This window comes from Alexandromys fortis, unplaced genomic scaffold (assembly GCF_014885135.2).
Source record: "Alexandromys fortis isolate MF-2015 unplaced genomic scaffold, M_Fortis_MF-2015_v1.1 scaffold_107, whole genome shotgun sequence".
Taxonomy (NCBI): domain Eukaryota; kingdom Metazoa; phylum Chordata; class Mammalia; order Rodentia; family Cricetidae; genus Alexandromys; species Alexandromys fortis.
The window spans coordinates 1,653,725-1,670,866 of record NW_026067987.1 but is presented as its reverse complement, the minus strand read 5'-3'; the positions used below and the strand labels follow the sequence as shown (position 1 = coordinate 1,670,866).

At 44.5% G+C, this 17,142-nt stretch overlaps 1 long non-coding RNA gene across 2 annotated transcripts in view; it reads right to left on the bottom strand.

Annotated features, from left to right (window-relative positions):
* The window catches only part of LOC126511977 (uncharacterized), a 69,591-nt gene that overhangs the window by 45,823 nt on the left and 6,626 nt on the right, over positions 1-17,142 (bottom strand). The window lies entirely within an intron of this gene.

Sequence of the window (17,142 nt, the reverse complement as noted above, 5' to 3'; positions counted from 1 at the left end):
CAAAGCTGTTCAGTCGTAGCCCATGCCTTTCTTAGAACTTTTGGTCTAAAGACTTTTTGCATCAAGTTCAAGTCTTGTCCTCATAACTTCACTATCAGTGGCAAAAACCAAGGTGAAGGCTGAGGGAGGAGACCATATTAACAATGCATATCTCAGGACTCCTGGACTCAATCTGGACCTTCCACCTGTGTAGGCTTTTAAGTATATTCACCTATGTTCCTTCTTTTTGCTTCTCATTTGTGCCTTGGGATGGTTTGATAATCTCTATAATCTAAGTATCCTGATTTGGTTTGTAAACTTTCCTCTGTCGTACATCAGGTCAGTTTGCCTGGTACACAGAGGTCCCCACAGCATGGAGGTGGAGGTGATTCCACCCTCCCCCAACAACCTCCTTCAAGGCTTTGCTTCAATGTTACTCTCTCACTGGAACCTATACTAAAGACCTATTTTTAAATTGCAGCCCCCACTGCCACCTCATCCATTTGTGTGTACGCCGAAGTTCGTGTGTATGTATGTGGGTGTGCATGCATGTATGTGCATATATCTGGAAACCAGAGACCAACATTAGCTGTCTTGTCAATCATGGGGTGTGTCCCTGAACTTGGAGCTCACTGATTTAGCCAGATTGACTGGCCAACATGATCCCAGGTCCTCCTTTCTCTGTTCTAAGATAACAAAACATGGTGTTACACTTTGCTTTTCCAGGGTGCCAGGCATTAAACACAGGTCCTCATGCTTCTGTAGCAAGCACTATGCTGACTGGGTCATTTTCCCAGCTCCTTTTGTTTTTCCTTGACAAATATCACTTTGCAGCAAACATCACCAACGTGTTTATTGTACTTGCTGCTCCCTGCACAGATATTGACCCCCTCAGGTTGCTCTGCTTTGGTAAGAGAGAATTCACATTGCTGAAACAATTCCAGAAACACTGGAAACACTAAGCAATGTTTGTGGTAGGAGCTGGGGAGATGGTTCAGTCTGTAAAGTGCTTGTCATGAAACACAAGGACTTGAATTCAGAACTTCAGCATGCCTGTAAAAAGTTCAGCCTGGTGACTTGTTGACAGAGGCCTTTCATTTATTTCCTGACCGCCTAGACCCGAATAATCACACAGAAACTATATTAATTACAGCACTGTTTGTCCAATAGCTTGGGCATATTTCTAGCTAACTCTTTCATCTTAAAGTAACCCATAATTCTGGTCTGTGTTAGCCATGTGACTTGGTACCTTTTATCAGTAAGGAATTCTCATCTTGCTTCTTCTGCATCTGGGTGATAATTGCAGACTGGGCCTTTTTTCTTCCCAGAATTCTCCTGTTCTGGTCATCCTGCCTACACTTCCTGCCTGGCTACTTGCCAATCAGTATTTTATTAAACCAATACAAGTGACAAATCTTTACAGGGTGTAAAACCATTATCCCACAGTAGTGGTGCACACTTGTAATCCCAATATTGGAGAGGTAGAGACAAAAGGATCCCTGAAGCCCCCAGCCAGTTAATCTGTCCAAATTGGTGTGCTCCAGGTTAAGGGAGAGGACTTGTTTCAAAATAAGTGGAAAGTGATAGAGTAAGATACCGAACATTAACTTTGGCTTTCCCATGACCAGATGATCATATAGGCATATATGCACATGCATAAACCACATATTCTCACATACATACACACACACACACAATGTTTGTTGTTGCATGTCACATACCAGGCCAAAGTAAAAAAAATCTAAATACTGACAAGTTCTCACATATTCAAAAGTCAACATCAGTCCCAACATCAAAAACTGCAGTGGTGGCTGTTTAAAACACAGAACCACAGACAAAGCCTCAACCATAGAGCAGGCAAGGGTGACAAGAAGGCTCAGCAACTATAACTGTCTGTCATGCAAGCCGGACAACCTGAGTTCGGATGTCTAGATTTGTGGGTGGAAACACACATGTAGTGGCGGGTGCCTGCAGTCACAGCACACCCAAGGCAAATGGCGAGTAGAGATGGAACAATCCCCCAGAAGCTCGCAGGCTTGCTCACCTGGAGTACGCTGGCAGTGACAAGAAACAAGAGAGACCCTGCCTCAAACCCGATGTGGAAGGTAAAGACTGACACCTGATGTTGTCCTCTGACCTTCACAAAGTGTGGCACTCCTGTGACACATCCTCCCACAGACACACTACATACATGAACACACATGTGCACACAGATTAACTAATTAATTTTCAAAAAAGAAAAGAAGGTCAACTAACAGTTGTAGATAAATCAGTAAATACTGAATAGCGAGTTAGCTTCGTCTTGTATTTTGTTTTGGTTTACATATTTATACTTGTTTGTTTGTTTGTTTGTCTGTGTATTTATTTGAGGCAGGGTCTTCCTATGCAGACCTGAAGAGCCTAGTGTTCACGGCCTATCCCAGGATGACATCAAATTCATGACAATCCTCTGTCCTCAGCTTATTCTGTGATCACAGGTGTATACCACCATTATGGCGTTGTCTCATCTTAAGGGAGCTATTAGAGGAATCGTGAGATTATGTTATACAATATATTTTCAAACACCTTTTATCAGTTATTTAGAATTGCAAATTATCCTGTTCATGGAGGCTAATTGAAGAATTCAAAGTAGCAAGAGGAGAGTAGGCAATATGTAAGGATTTGGGTGGAATGGGAAACCCAGATCTCATCAGTGACAGCAGCATGTTCGTGATTGTGACCAAGAGCTGAGATACAGGGATTAAGACTGTGTTGCCACATCTATTGTTCAAGAATGTTCAGTAATCAAAGTCCTCTCTTTCCAAATTTCCCAAATTTTAAAAATGATGGTTGAATAGAAACCATCCTGTTGGCCTGTGAAATGACAACACCTGCCCTCTGGTGCTGATCTCCCTTTGGACCACGATGAGCCTGCTGTCTCAGGACAGGCTTCTCACTCTTTGGACCTCCTTTACCTGTCTTTATTGCTATAATAAATTACAACTCGTAGAATGGCTTAAAAATAATTTGTTATTCCTCAGAGTCCTAGAGGCTTGGAAGTTCAAGATCAGAGTTCCGGCAGACCCAGGGGCTCATGAATGTCTGCTTCCTCATGTTTCTGCACAGCTTTTTTTTTTTTTTTTTAGCATAACCTCATACACTGGAAAAAGGGAGGAGTAGGCAGGCTCTCTTCTAGGTCATCCTGGAGGCTTCACCATCATGATATAATTATGCTTCAAAGGACCATGGTTCCACGACATGAATTCAAGAAGGGAGAAAACACAAACGTGCAGTCCATCACAATATTCTAGAATCCCACTGCTCCACAGATAACAGCCCCTTTCCACCTTTCCATCCTGTCTCTCCAAACTACCCCAGGTGGATGCTCGTCACCCCCAACACACTGTCCTACAATACTCGCCGAATGTAGAGACTCTTACAGCCTGTATAATTTTTAGGTCACGTCATCTATGTCTTTTGGCATTAGATTCTTTTCCTACGCCCATGACCAACTCAACAGTAAGATCTGCAAGAGTTCATGTCCAGAGATAGATCCTGATCAGAGGTTTAATCTGTCCTTCAACACAGACTGTGGATAAAATTCTGATCTGGTGACTAAACTTTTCTCAGCTTCATCGTCTTCATCTGTGAAATAGAAATAATATGTCTGCATAGAGATGCTGTAAGCTTAAATAACATGAATAGAAATGTCTAAAAAGGGCATGTCTGGTACCCAATAAGGCTACAATCAGCATGAGTTGCTTTATCTCTATAAAGACTTTTATTATCTTGTCTCTCTTGGAGCATCGAGCGTCATTTTCTGCTTAACACAATATTAATTACTTGTTTATTTCTATTTCATATAAAGAACATTATCCTCCCTATAAAATACACAGTTTGTGGATGGCTTTAAAGCCTGCAAATCTCTAACAGAGATTTGCATATCTGTTTCTCTTGTGATTCAGAAGGAACACAACAAGAAAACAACGCTTTCATGATGTCTTTCAGCCCTGTAATTAGAGTGTCTCTAGAGCAGAGGTTCCAGAATAGGGGTAGGGAGCAAGACTGCTGCCCAGGGGGCACTTGGCAATGTCTGAAGACACCTTTGGGTGCTCTAAACCGGAGGAGGGGGTCTATTCTTGGCATCTAGCAAGTGGCAGCCAGAAGGCTCCTAACCATGCTATGATGGAAAGAACACACCTTCCTTCCTAACAAAGAATTATCTGTCCCAAGACGTCAGCAATGCCAAGGTGGAAAGCCCTACTCAAAGGAGCCTCGGTGCCTAAGGCAATCACCATTTGTGAGTTCCCTCCCATCTTGCATGCTTTTGAACCATGCTAATCAGACAAGGGAAGAGGGAGTAGCTGAGGAAGTCAGTGGTGGGTGCTGTGTAGAGCCTCGGAGGCGGATTTCAGGAATTCCTCTCGGGTCATGGGCTTCTCCCCACCCCCTTATTACATGGGTGCATTGCTGTTGGTATGTTTCTGAACACTCTAGTGTCTTGAGTAGTTCGTCTCATTTCCAAGTCCAACTGTGGGACCCAGTGAGAACGACCTCCCTGACGAAGGTTGATTAAAATACGTTTTAAATACAAGCTGATGGTTCAGGTAACTTAAGTCTGAAAGAAAGGAGAGAATGCTGTGAATGTAAACTCATTACCGTAGTTTCCCAAGGAAGCCACTGCGTGTACGAGAAGGTCAAGAGTCTGTCTTGTCCTCACACATGCAGGCTGTGAACACATGTGGTTACATCACCATTTCCTGCCTCGGAACGTTCCTACCTCGGCGGCCTGCCTGCTGTCTTCTGTGATGAACTGTCATCTAGTTGGATGTGCACTTTTTGGTGTGTGTGTGTGTGTGTGTGTGTGTTTTTTTACTTTCTTCTTTTTTTTTAAATCTCCCTCCCACGTCCCCTCATCTCACTTTCTTTCCTTCCTTCCGTCGTTCCTTCCTTCTCTGCTTTGTTCCTCATTTCTTTCCAATTTTAGAAACAAGAAGAAAAGTGTTCACTACTGGGGCCTTCCAACTCTCCTTGTCCACTTATATTGGGGGTGCAGGGCAAAAAGGGGGTTGTGATGATTTTTTTAAGTCGCATGCTGCCCTCTGGTGGTCAATTGATATACACAGACAAATAAGCTGAGTTCAGACTATATTAATTGCCTGGCAATAATTGGGTCATAGTTGACCCTAGTTGAGCAGTAATTGATATTGTCTCACCTCGAGGTTAAAGTCCTAGTGTTAAAGCTACTCCTCCCCCCTTGAGCTTTTCTCTCAGGCAAGAGGGATATTTTCTTCCCAAAGTGAGTACAGGAAAATTCAAGCAAAAGACAAATCTCTGCTGTAGGTTCATGGCCCGTCAGTTTCTCAATAAGATTTGTGGATTCACTCAACTCACCGTAATTAACTTAAGATTTACTGAATTTAAAGAATGGAACTTGGAGCCCCTTTTGCTTGTCTGTAATACTGGAAATTGAACCTAAATATTGAATACAAGTAAACTTTAGATGTACATTGTATCACTAAACTACATCCACAGCCCTTAGGGTGATATTTTTAAAGGTTACAAAAACTTACTTGATGTAATGATACAGATACCTACTCTTTTCTAGAGCAAGGACGTTTACACACACACAGAGGGGGGGTGAGGAAGAGGGAAAATCTAAAGATAGTGATGTTCTTGAAAGCCACTTTCTCATTCTCAGTCCATCAGCAAATTCCTTAGAGTCTGTCTTTTAACCCCCTTCCTCTCCTTTGGCACAGCCCTGCCCCAGGTGTTCGTTCGCTCTCTCTCTCTCTCTCTCTCTCTCTCTCTCTCTCTCTCTCTCTCTCTTTCTCTCATCTCGTGCGTGTCTGAGTCTCTGTGTATCTCCATTTGTCTCTCTCTGTCTCTGTTCCCCCTCATGTATTTGTGTGTGTCTGTGTATCTCTGTGTGTGTCTGTGTCTCTGTCCCTCTCTATCTCTCTGTCTCTGCCCCCACTCTCATGTGTGCATGTCTGTGTCTGTGTCTCTGTCCCTCTCTGTCTCTATTTGTTTGTCTGTCTCTCTCTGTTTCTCTTTCCCTGGTTTCCACACCACCCACAGAACGTATCTTTTAAATACAAACCTGATTAAATAATTCTATCATTGGCCTCCTGTAGCTTCCTCCTGTTAAGACCCTAAATGCTTGACCTACATTGCAGGGCTTGTCGACCCCTCCAGCTTCCATGCCTTGATTGCATTTGTGTGTGTTGATCCCTCCAGCCCACATGCCTCGATTGGATTCTAGAAAGCACTGAGTGGTCTGTCCCCAGGTTACTGCCTCTTCTACATTTCCGATTTTTTTTTTTTTTGTCACAATCCTTCCGCTAATTTGGTACATTCCAGTCTTTTCCCCTGTTACAGAGAAATACGGGTCTATGGACATTTAGTTAGTATAGATTTAAAACACAGAAACATTGATTCAGTCTAGGCTGAAGGTGGTTTAGAGAAACAGTGAACGTAAGATAGAACGAGAGTGGGAGGCAGACCCTGGGCCTACTGCCACAGCCTTTACGTAAGAAACAGTCCCGTCACCCTCCCCGCAGCCAGGGGACTTCCCTCTGGTGTTCTAGCATATCTAATGGCTGACCCATAAGTGGATTTCAGTTGTTCCAACAACTGACTCTAGAGACTGACTGGGGTCTGAGAAGTGGAGAGAGGGAGGATGCTGTGTTTGGAGAAAGTGCCAGAGGAGGCTGAGCATGAGTGCACAGTCCGTGGAACTTTCATTCAAGTGCAGCCTCTACTTCCTTGCTTCATTTTCTTAGTGTGAGTTTTCTGAATTGCTTTGATTGGACCCTAAATAGCAAAACTTCTGATTGTGGCTTTAGGGTGGCTGCTATAAGGCCGTGTAGACAAGCTCTGGAAAAGAAAAAAAAAAGCTGGGTTGTATTCGTGTTTCCAGAATTTCAGCTTTTCTAAATAAAAGTTACTCTTCCACATTTGAAAAAGAGGATGTTTTGGTGTAGAGGAAAAACAGAGCAAGGGGCCCTGAGGGTAATGAAGGCCCTGTGAACAAGAGTTTCAGTGACTGAGGGCCCTGTGAACAGTGAGCTACAGTGATTGAGGGCCCTATGAACAGTGAGCTACAGTGACTCAGGGCCCCGTGAACAGTGAGCTACAGTGACTGAGGGCCCTGTGAACAGTGAGCTACAGTGACTCAGGGCCCCGTGAACAGGGAGCTACAGTGACTGAGGGCCCTGTGAACAGGGAGCTACAGTGACTCAGGGCCCTGTGAACAGTGAGCTACAGTGACTGAGAGACCTGTGAACAGTGAGCTACAGTGACTGAGGGCCCTATGAACAGTGAACTAATGTGACTGACGTCCTCATGGGTATCCAATTTCAGTTTCCCCTTATTGAAGGGTTATGAGCTGAATTTTGAAGCCCATGGGAGCACTTGGGGAAGTGGTGACCATCCTGTCATTGGCATTGTTTTCAGCTTTGGGAATTAGTTCTGGGCAGAGATTTCATTTCACTTCTCAGATTAGAGTCCGAAATATAAATCAAACCATAACTATGTAAACACTTGCAGGAGTCTACAAACTTTGCACTGTGTCAATGTTTGTGCCATAGTTATTTTCTTACATAATTGCTTATATGTTATAGTCTGAACATACCGTCTCCTGACAGTGGTTATGGTTTGGGAGGCTGCCTTTAGGAAGCAGAGAAGCACAGTACTCGTAGGAAGTGAATCCTCAGGAGCAGGCTTTAAGTTTTGATGGCTTTGCCCACTTCCTGTCTGCTCTCTGCTTCCCCAAGGACACACTGTGATTGCCTACCTGACACCCCCGCTGCCCTGTCTTCCCCACTAGACTGACACCTGGTGTCATCCTCCAGTGCTCTCCGCCTTCTACAGAGACAAGATCTTTTACCTGAGTCCAGAGCTCACTTGCTGGGCTAGTCTAGCTAGCCAGTTTGCCCTAGGAGCCTTCTGCCTCTGCCTCCCAAGCCTGGAACTACACGCAGGCTTCCCTGCATGTCCAGTTTTTTGTGTAGATAATAGAGATCCAAACTCCAGTCCTGAAACTCACATAGCAAGTGCTTTCCCCACTTGGCCATCTCCTAGCCTTGGACTGTGTCCTTTCCTGAACTATAAATCAGTGTGTGCCTTTCCTCCTTTAAATTGCTTTTTGTCAGGTACTTACAACAATAAGAAAAGCAATGAACACATTTATGAGCTGCAATAAATCCTTACACTCAAAAGGATTTGGAGTGACCACCCAAAACTGATAGGCTGACTGTAACAGGCGAGCAATAGCAGGTTGTGGAATAGTATTTTATTTGGGCAAAGTTGGATTACATTTGTTTATGTTGCAGAATACTACTTTAACGGTGGGATGGTGTGTTGCATTTGTTTCTGCTGCCTTTGCTAACCATGTGAAGATGTGTTGTATTTGTATTAATTAAATAAAATTAGCCTGGGCTCAGAGAAGTGGGGTTAGCAGCTGGTTGACAGGAAGTAGCAGGGAGGAGCGTGTGTGTGTGTGTGTGTGTGTGTGTGTGTGTGTGTGTGGAAGGGAGTGGCTTCTGGAACACCAGTAAAAAGAGAAAGTTGGCCAGTTGCTAATGTAACTCTCTAACGTGCAGTTTTCACCCTAGCCTTTGAATCTCAAGGTTTATTAGAACGATAGAGATTTTAATTAGAACTCCAGTCTCTGACCTTAGCGCCTGGCTGCTAGTAGTTTAAAATACAGCCAGTGTGACAAAGGTAAATAGCAGTAGCAGTCAGCCTCCTGCCTCCAGACCTAAGTGCACATATGTGCATATATGTATCTGCAAAAACATGTGCACAGATAATGTTTTTAAAGAACTCCAGTTCGGAGAGATCTAATCCCCTTAGTGCCGTATTCATCTGAGTTGTATTTGTTAAGCACTGCACCTTCAAGGGCCCTCACTTCCAAGGGCTGCCATAGCAACCTGACAGCTTTGCCACCCTCCAGGAAAGAACTAGGGCTTTGTCCCCACGTGTCCTCCCCCTCCTCTCCAAAAAGCCTCACACACTCCGCGTCTATGCCACTTTCTCCCTTCCTCACACTTGTCTGGACAGACCCAGGCCCGGTGAGCTCCTACTCTCTGCCCCTTTGCCTACAGGTCTGGAGACATCATCAACCACAGGGACTGGTCCTGCTCTAAATGCAGGGTGCTATCTAAGGTCCTCCCTCCTGAGAACACAAGTTTAGTTGTTTTTACCCTGTGTCTGCTTCAGCAACAAAAGCAGCTAATATATAATTTCACCAAGAAGGTAATGAAACTGGAAGCGAAATTCCACACCCTAGACTTGCACATCCACCCTCAAGTCTGCCTCTGTTCCTAAATTCCCTCCTTAGCTCTAATGGGAAATCTACTAGCTGACCAGAGGCCAGTTTGCATATCACATCTCATCCCCATCTGCCTACTTAGGGATGCCCCGAACCCTTCATTTCATATGTCATATATTTTCTTCTATTGGATCAGTCCTGAACAGACACACAGACATGCATGCATGTGCATGCGTGCACACACAGACACACACACACACTCACACAGGCACGCACACATACTTCCAAAATCGACTCTCTTCTCTATAATCCCATTTCTCTATTGCTCTTTTTAGAAAACCTCAGAAGGCTTTTTCATGTATTGTGGTCTCTGATTCCCCTCCTCCCGTGCTCTCCTGAGCACTCAGGAGTTTGCCTTCCCCGTCTTCTGAAGGAGTTCCTGTTAAACTGAGTGTCGTGGATCCCTGCTGCGGAGCCCAGTGGTCAGCACATGGTCTTCCTCTAGGACATACCCTTGTACCAGCAGGCTCTGCCGTCTTGACACGGGTCACCTCACTAGGTTTGGAGGCTCTGATTTCCCACTTACTCCTTCTCTGAACACATTGGCTCCTCTTCCATCGCGGTCCCTTCTGGTTTATCTGATTCTGGAAGTTGGAGAACTCAGGCCACAACCTCCATCCCCGCTTCTTATCAGCAAAGACACTAAGTAATTCCAAGCTTCCAGCATCACTATTCTGCATTGGAACCTTTACCCCAGTCACTGAGGATGCTGCACTGGGAGAGGCCTGGAGCACGGGCAACCAGCAGGACCAGAGCACAAGGGCAGCAGTGGCTAGAGCCATGGGCACAGGCAAGGCGTGTGAGTGGATTACTTGGCTTAGGCTTCAAGCACGGGGATAGTGTGTTCTGCCTTTGTTTTCAGGATCACTGACTTCTTTGTAGAGACTTTATGGGAAAGAAGGGGAGCAGGGCCGCCGAGAATCAGCGAGACCCGTCCAGAAGTCACCTTCAAGCACCAACCTTGAATTCCGGACTCCTGAACATAGCTGCTAGGCCCTCTCTCACGGGTGAGTGCTTGGCCTGCAGAATTTTTCTGAGTAAGGTCTTGAGCTTTCATTTAATAGACATATTTGTGTAAAAAAGAATTGCCCTACTAGGGTTGACTGCTATTCCTTAGAAAGGCCTTGCAGGGCTCGCCCTTGGGAACTTGGATTTAGAAGGATTCCCTTCATTTACAAAACTGATGGGAATGGTCCCGGTGTCTGAACTCTGGGTGCAATGTGATTTGACTTTAACCTGTTTTCCTTCTGCTTCCTGGAGTCCTGATACCCACGAACCAGATCAAAAGTATGTTCTGCATGAAAACCCGACGGATGCAGCCATTCATGCCTCCCAAACGAGAAATGACAATTTATCCAAGTTTCTTCCTCTGACTTCTCAATGTCCCAGAGCCTCACGGCTGCGTGCTCCAGCCAAGGCTCACAATACAGTCACAAATCCATACAAAGAGACCAACACCCTAACTGCCTTTCAGTTTTGCTCGTGATCACTAGGGGGAGCCCGAGAGCCGAGGAAAGCGCAGTAGATGGCATCTGGGAGCCTCTTTTGATAACGGAAGTTATGATAATCCACTAGATGGAAAACACTGAAAGTCTAGGCTATAATGTCTTAATCAATGAATTAAAAAAACCGGTGACAGGTCTCCCCCGTTCTTGGCAGTCCTGGACCCCTTCCTCCGCAACTATTCTCTACACAGCTGCTAGTGATTCTGGAAACAAAGTCAGAACTCTTCATTCCTATCTTGAAACTTGTTAACCTGCTGACATGCCCCGCCTGACCTGCCTGTACCCGAGGCATGAAGGAATAATGGAAAATATGGTGTGGTCAGAGTATATGATATGAAGTTATGAAAACATCATCACAAATATCAAAGTTTATATAATGAATATATACCAATAAAATATTAAAATTAGCTCACAACAGTTCGCAAAGAACTGGATGTATTTTCTTGGAGGATGTTTATCCTGTTTCCTCCTGGCCCATCTGTGCACAGCAGCCAAGTTCAGGAGCTATACTAAAAGGACAGTGGCACCTTTTCACCAAGGGAAAGCTCCCAACAGTGTAACGAGAAATAAATTATATCCAATGAAATATGTTACCTTATGGGACATGGAATCATGACACTACACGAATTCTTCTATTGATCCTTATTTTAAGCAACTTTACTTTGTTTTCAGATTTTTGATTGTATCCATCCCCTCTCCCAATTCCCCCGTGACTCTTCTCTCCAGCCTCCATCACTTCCCACCCAACTTTGAACTTAGTTTTTCTTTATTTCTCCTTCTTTCCCTGTCATGCTCCATCTCTGTTTCCTACTTGTTCTTGGGGGTGGGACCAGCCCTGGTGTGTGGTCAGCCTACTAGGGGTCCCCTCAGTAAAGAGAACGGACCCGCCCACTCCAAGTCACTATCAAATGACAACAACTCCTGGTGGCTGGTGGAGTTCGTGCTCCCCTTCCTGTCTCCATGCCGTGATTTTGTCTGGTTGGAGCTTATACAGTCTTGTGCACGCTGTCACAAACAACCGCTGTATTTATCCATTTACGTAACAAACAGGTTTTGCTTTAAGATGCTTCATTAAAAAAATATCAGTTTTACACATATGTACATTTTACTGTATATAAAGCTATATTTGAGCATACATCTGCCCAAGCACATTTGGAAGAATCCCTGAATGAGGTAGTCTCAGCTACTAACCCTCGTTATTTAGACAATTAGTCTGATGAACAAACACAAAGTTGTCCCGTCCCCGCCCCCCAGTATGCCTCTAGGTGGCGACAGAGTATGGCAGATTTACACCAGGGGCCAAAGCAAATTTTTCCTAACCTTAAATGAATTGGGACAAAAGTGATGAAGAACAGCGATCTTGTTCCAGTTTCCTATAACAGCTACTAACATGTCTGTCAATCCAAGCCAATATTCACCCTCCAACATTTCCCCCAGCCCCTCACTGAATACAATCAGAGCAGGAGAACCCCGTGTACAGTGGATGCACTGCTGACGGCTGAAACACCAAGGAGACCGAGACGTGTGAGATCACAGCAGAGAAGCCCCCTAACGCACATAAACATCTAAGTGGAATTGTTTAACTTAAAATGTCTTTGATGTAGTCATCTCAAACCCACCTTCTCCTCATTTGTCTCAGTCGTGTTCCCCTTACACTTTCGAGAACCCCCTGTCCTGGAAGAACACAAACTTCAGTCCAGTTACAATGAACACAGTTCCGTATCCCATCATGCCTGGTGCCACAGACTCTCAACATTCATTAGACAAATGAATGAATGAACGAACGAGCAAATGGTGAACAACTAAGAAACTCCCACACGTTGTTTTGAGCCGGGAAGTTGAATCCTTAGAAAGTCAAGTGTCTTCCTTTGCAGATTGTCATTATACTAAATGAATTATTTATGTTTCCTTTTTTTCCCACATCACACAATGTGTTTGTGTAGAGCATGTGTACCCAAGTTGCCTACTCAAGGTGATTCATATCTTTTCAGAAAGTCTATAATTAATCCTTGGGGGCATTCAGGTCACTTTCTATAAAAGTTTTATTTTCCATTTTTGTATGTATCTGTGTAAGTGTATTCTTTCTCTCTCTGTCTCTGTGTGTGTGTGTGTGTGTGTGTGTGTGTGTGTGTGTGTGTGTGTGTGTGTGTGTAGTGTAACCATGGGGGCCAGAAGAGGGCATCGGATTCCCTGGAGTTACAGGTAGTTAGTTAGTTGGTTGCTGGGAGCTTCACTTGGGTCCTGTGGAAGTGTAGCATGTAGGCAGAGGCTGTTTGTTCATTCCCAAATGCCCAGACCCGAAATAAGCACTCAGAAACTATATTAATTAAAACACTGCTTGTTCTATTAGTTTATGAATATTTCTAACTAGCTGTTATATCTTAAATTTCTATTAATCTGTGTACCGCCACATGGTTAAGGACTACTGGTAAGGTTCCAGCGTCCAGCGTATGTCTCCTGTGGCAGCTACATGGCTTCTCTCTGACTCTGCCTACTTCCTCCTCCTCTATCTGCTGGGAATTCCTGCCTTGCCCTATTCTGTGTTGCAATAGGCCCAAAGCAGCTTCTTTATTCACAGTGTAGAGCAGAATCTCACAGCAGTGGCAAGCATTATTAACTGCTAAGCCATTTCTCCAGCCCCCAGGTCTCCTTGTTGAAGAATCATTTTCATTGTATGTTAGAATATAACATGAAATTTACAAGATTTCCCAAATTGTGCATAGTGTACATGAAAATTGGCCTATCATACGGTATCACACCACGCATATTTAGAGGAACCCACAGAACATTAATGTTGAGCGTGTTCATGTAACTCATTTAATCCTACTGGAGGATGGTTTGGGGCTGGCCAGCTGGGAGGGAAGGGTGTGGGGTTGATCATTTTTAAAGCCATGAATCAGACTGAGTTTACATCAGCTGAGCTGTCCTTTCTATAGAAACTTTTGGTTTCTGCTGTCTTCAGCAAGTAGACTTTGCCACATTTACACATTAGGTTCTCGTTCTCTGGACTGGGACCTGAAGAAGAACTGGTGACCAACTGTGCCTCACGGTCACATGGTTCAGTAAGGAATGAGAGGATTGGCTCTGAAGTTTGGGAAAGACACCCAAGCATTGCTTCTTTATACCTATGATTCAGAGTGTGGAGTCACTGGGAAGACAGAGATTGCTCCTGGAGAGCCATGCATGGTAAATAAGAATCGTGATCATTTTTGCCTTCAAATACAGCAGCAATACTCTTATTTTGCCCCCATTTCAGCATGTTATTAAAGAAAAGGACTAAATTAAAGCAGAATCATACAAGAGGATCTATATATTCTTCAATAAGTCTTCCTACTTAACAATATCTTAATATTAATTAATTAATATTAATTTATTATCACATAAAATAGTGTGCACATCACATAATTATGTAATATAGAATCTTGACACTGAAAAAGAAATTATTGGTACTAAGTTCAAAAGGAAGAAAGTGGCAGAAGATTTTTACAAAGTGTCCATGTTCCTTTGCTCTGCCCTAGGCAACCACATGACAAATAGAACACTAAATATAAACAGGGGATGTGGATGCGATCCAGCCAGTTTCAGTGAAGGCCTTTGAATAGGATGGGGGGCGTGGATAGAGTCCCTCACCTTTAGAAAGTTTCAGTTGGTCATTTGAATTGGTTTGCCCATGCTCTTCCGTTACAGTGCTCAGGCCAATGACTTGTCAGCAATAGTCTGCCTGGAGAGCCATACACAATCAGTAGGGACCACACTTCCAATTCTGAATTCTGTCCTCTTTTTCCCCTGAACTAATGGAATATGGTAAGATCTCTTTTTCATGGTGGGTAAGGGCAATAAGCCCTCTTTCCCTGCCAGCCCCGTAAGTACAAGGGGAGCAACACACACCCTTCTATACTGAGAAGGATGCCGAGAAGGTTGGGTGTGTTAACTGCATCTGAAATTGTCCTGAGTTTACCGGGATCCAATCTCCTTGAAAGTCCAGGAGCATCTATACAAGTGAAGATGTTTCCAGAAAACACAGGTACTTGTTGTGGGGTATTTGTACAGTGTGTGAAGTTTCATTGCTGTGATTGGTGTAATACAAAGCTGACTAGCCAATAGCTAGGCAGGAGGTATAGGTGGGACTTCTGGGTAGAGAGAGCTCTGGGAAGAAGAATGGTAGAGTCACCAGCCAGACATGGAGAGGGAATAGGAGGTCCAAGATGGAAGAGAGGTAATGCCACATGGCAGAATGCAGATTAACATAAAAAGATTATAAGCGCTGGTTGAGTCTTATTATTAAGAGTTGCCCTTTTGTTTAGGCTTTTCCCAACAAGCTCTTATAACTTCATTAACCCTCATATTTTTAATCTGCATTCTGCCACATGGCTCGGTTTACCTCTTCTTAATACAGCACATCCAACTTGCTTCAAGTCTGCTGACAAATCATGCATGACTTAGTTTCCTCCTCCCAGTCTTTCTCTCTGCCCGGAAGTCCGGCCTATACCTCCTGCCTGGCTGTGGGCCGATCAGCTTTTTATTACACCAGTCATACCAATGCATCCTCACACAGTGTACAAATATTCCACAACAGGCCCTGGGTAGTTCTGTGTTCTCACACTGAAGCTCTTTCTCATCTTTTGTTTCTTCCTCTGTCAAGAAGCAAGCAGGTTTAGGGTGGGCACGGTGACTCACTGCTGTAATTGAAAGGTTTAAGAATGAGGACGGCCATTCAAGACCAACCTGGGGTACATAGCCAGACAGACCCTGTCAGAAGGGGACAGAGAAAGAAGCCAGTATACACAGACTGTAAACTTCCAGTTGACATCTTCTCAGAGTGAGGATAGAGTATAGGTGCCTAGCCCTGAGATCTTCAGAATAGGGAGCAGGGAACCCTCATTCCATATGCGCCACTGTTTAGCTTCTGACATGTAAGTTCTAGCCAGGGTATTGACCTAGTTCTCCTTGGACACTCCATTCCTGGGGCAGCATCTTTGGCAGGAAGGAGTCTTTAGGGTCATATTTCTTGAATATACTCTGAATCAAGGCACTGGGTATTGCGTTAAAATGCAGATCTCAACTCAGTAAGTCAAACTGGGCTGGGGCCATCCACATCACCAAAAAGCTCCCCAGTGATGCAGCTGTTAGCATCCCTGCGTGTTAGCATCCCTGCATGTTAGCATCCCTGCGTGTTAGCATCCCTAGACCACATCTGGAGCAACAGGAACTGAGGAGAGACTGCCGCATGAAGAGAGGTCCGGCCGTGCTTTTGAACATTGTGTTTGCTCGTTGGGAGAAATCCTCTGCAAGCTGACCACATGTAATGTGCTGCTCTAATCAAATAGGAAGCACGGGAAATGAGCTGACACTTAACAATGCCGCATCAATAATGCACCACACGGCAGTTAACCGTAACGACTAAGCAGGCTACACAATCGGCATCATCAATTCACAAACGGCATCTTGATTCTGCCGCTTCCCTTTGGATCCTGCTCCTCCCCATACAAGACAGCGTTGTATCGCCATCAGACCCTCTTGATGGGTTGGGATGAGCTTAGAGCAGAGTGTAAATGATGTTGTCACGCTATTTTGTTTATGACGAGGGCAATGGTTTAGTGTTCTCACTCTAATATGGCAAACGGAAGGGCTAGGAAGATAGGAACAGGGACGAGAGCTCAGAACCAGTAAGGAAATGGATTGATGAACTCGGGATCTGCTGGTTCTTTTAGTTTGTAACAGCCCGGGACAGACTGGAACTCTCCATAGAGCCCTGCTCTTGCCTTGGTTTCCTGGGTGTTGGAATTACAGACACACACCCATTCCTCGTGCCCAGTTAGACTCTTTCAGGGGCAGTTAAAGGAAGGAAGGGCCCTCTCCCTGAGAGCTAGTCTTCAGACAAGGCTGTGTTGCCGGATTAGCGCTGATGAAAGGTACAGCCTGGTGTTAGGAACATCTCCGCTTGGATGATCTGCTCACTGTCTACATCTAGTCCAGTTATTGACATTTAAATGTCTTGAAGTTTATACTGCATCTTTCCTGCCCAGTATCTTCCCATTCTTCAGTTTCTTTTCATTCTTCCTAATCACAATCAATTTTTCAGAAGAAAGAAGAAGAAGAAGAAGAAGAAGAAGAAGAAGAAGAAGAAGAGGAAGAGGAAGAGGAAGAGGAAGAGGAAGAGGAAGAGGAAGAGGAAGAGGAAGAGGAAGAGGAAGAAGACAAAGTTTTACAGGACCAGAGCTCAGCTCATTGGTGAAGCACTCACCTTGCAAAAATGAGTCTAATCACCAGAATCCAAGCCTGACACCCTGTGTGCTCATTATTGCAGCGGGGGGGGGGGGGGGGGGGGGAACGAATGGGGGG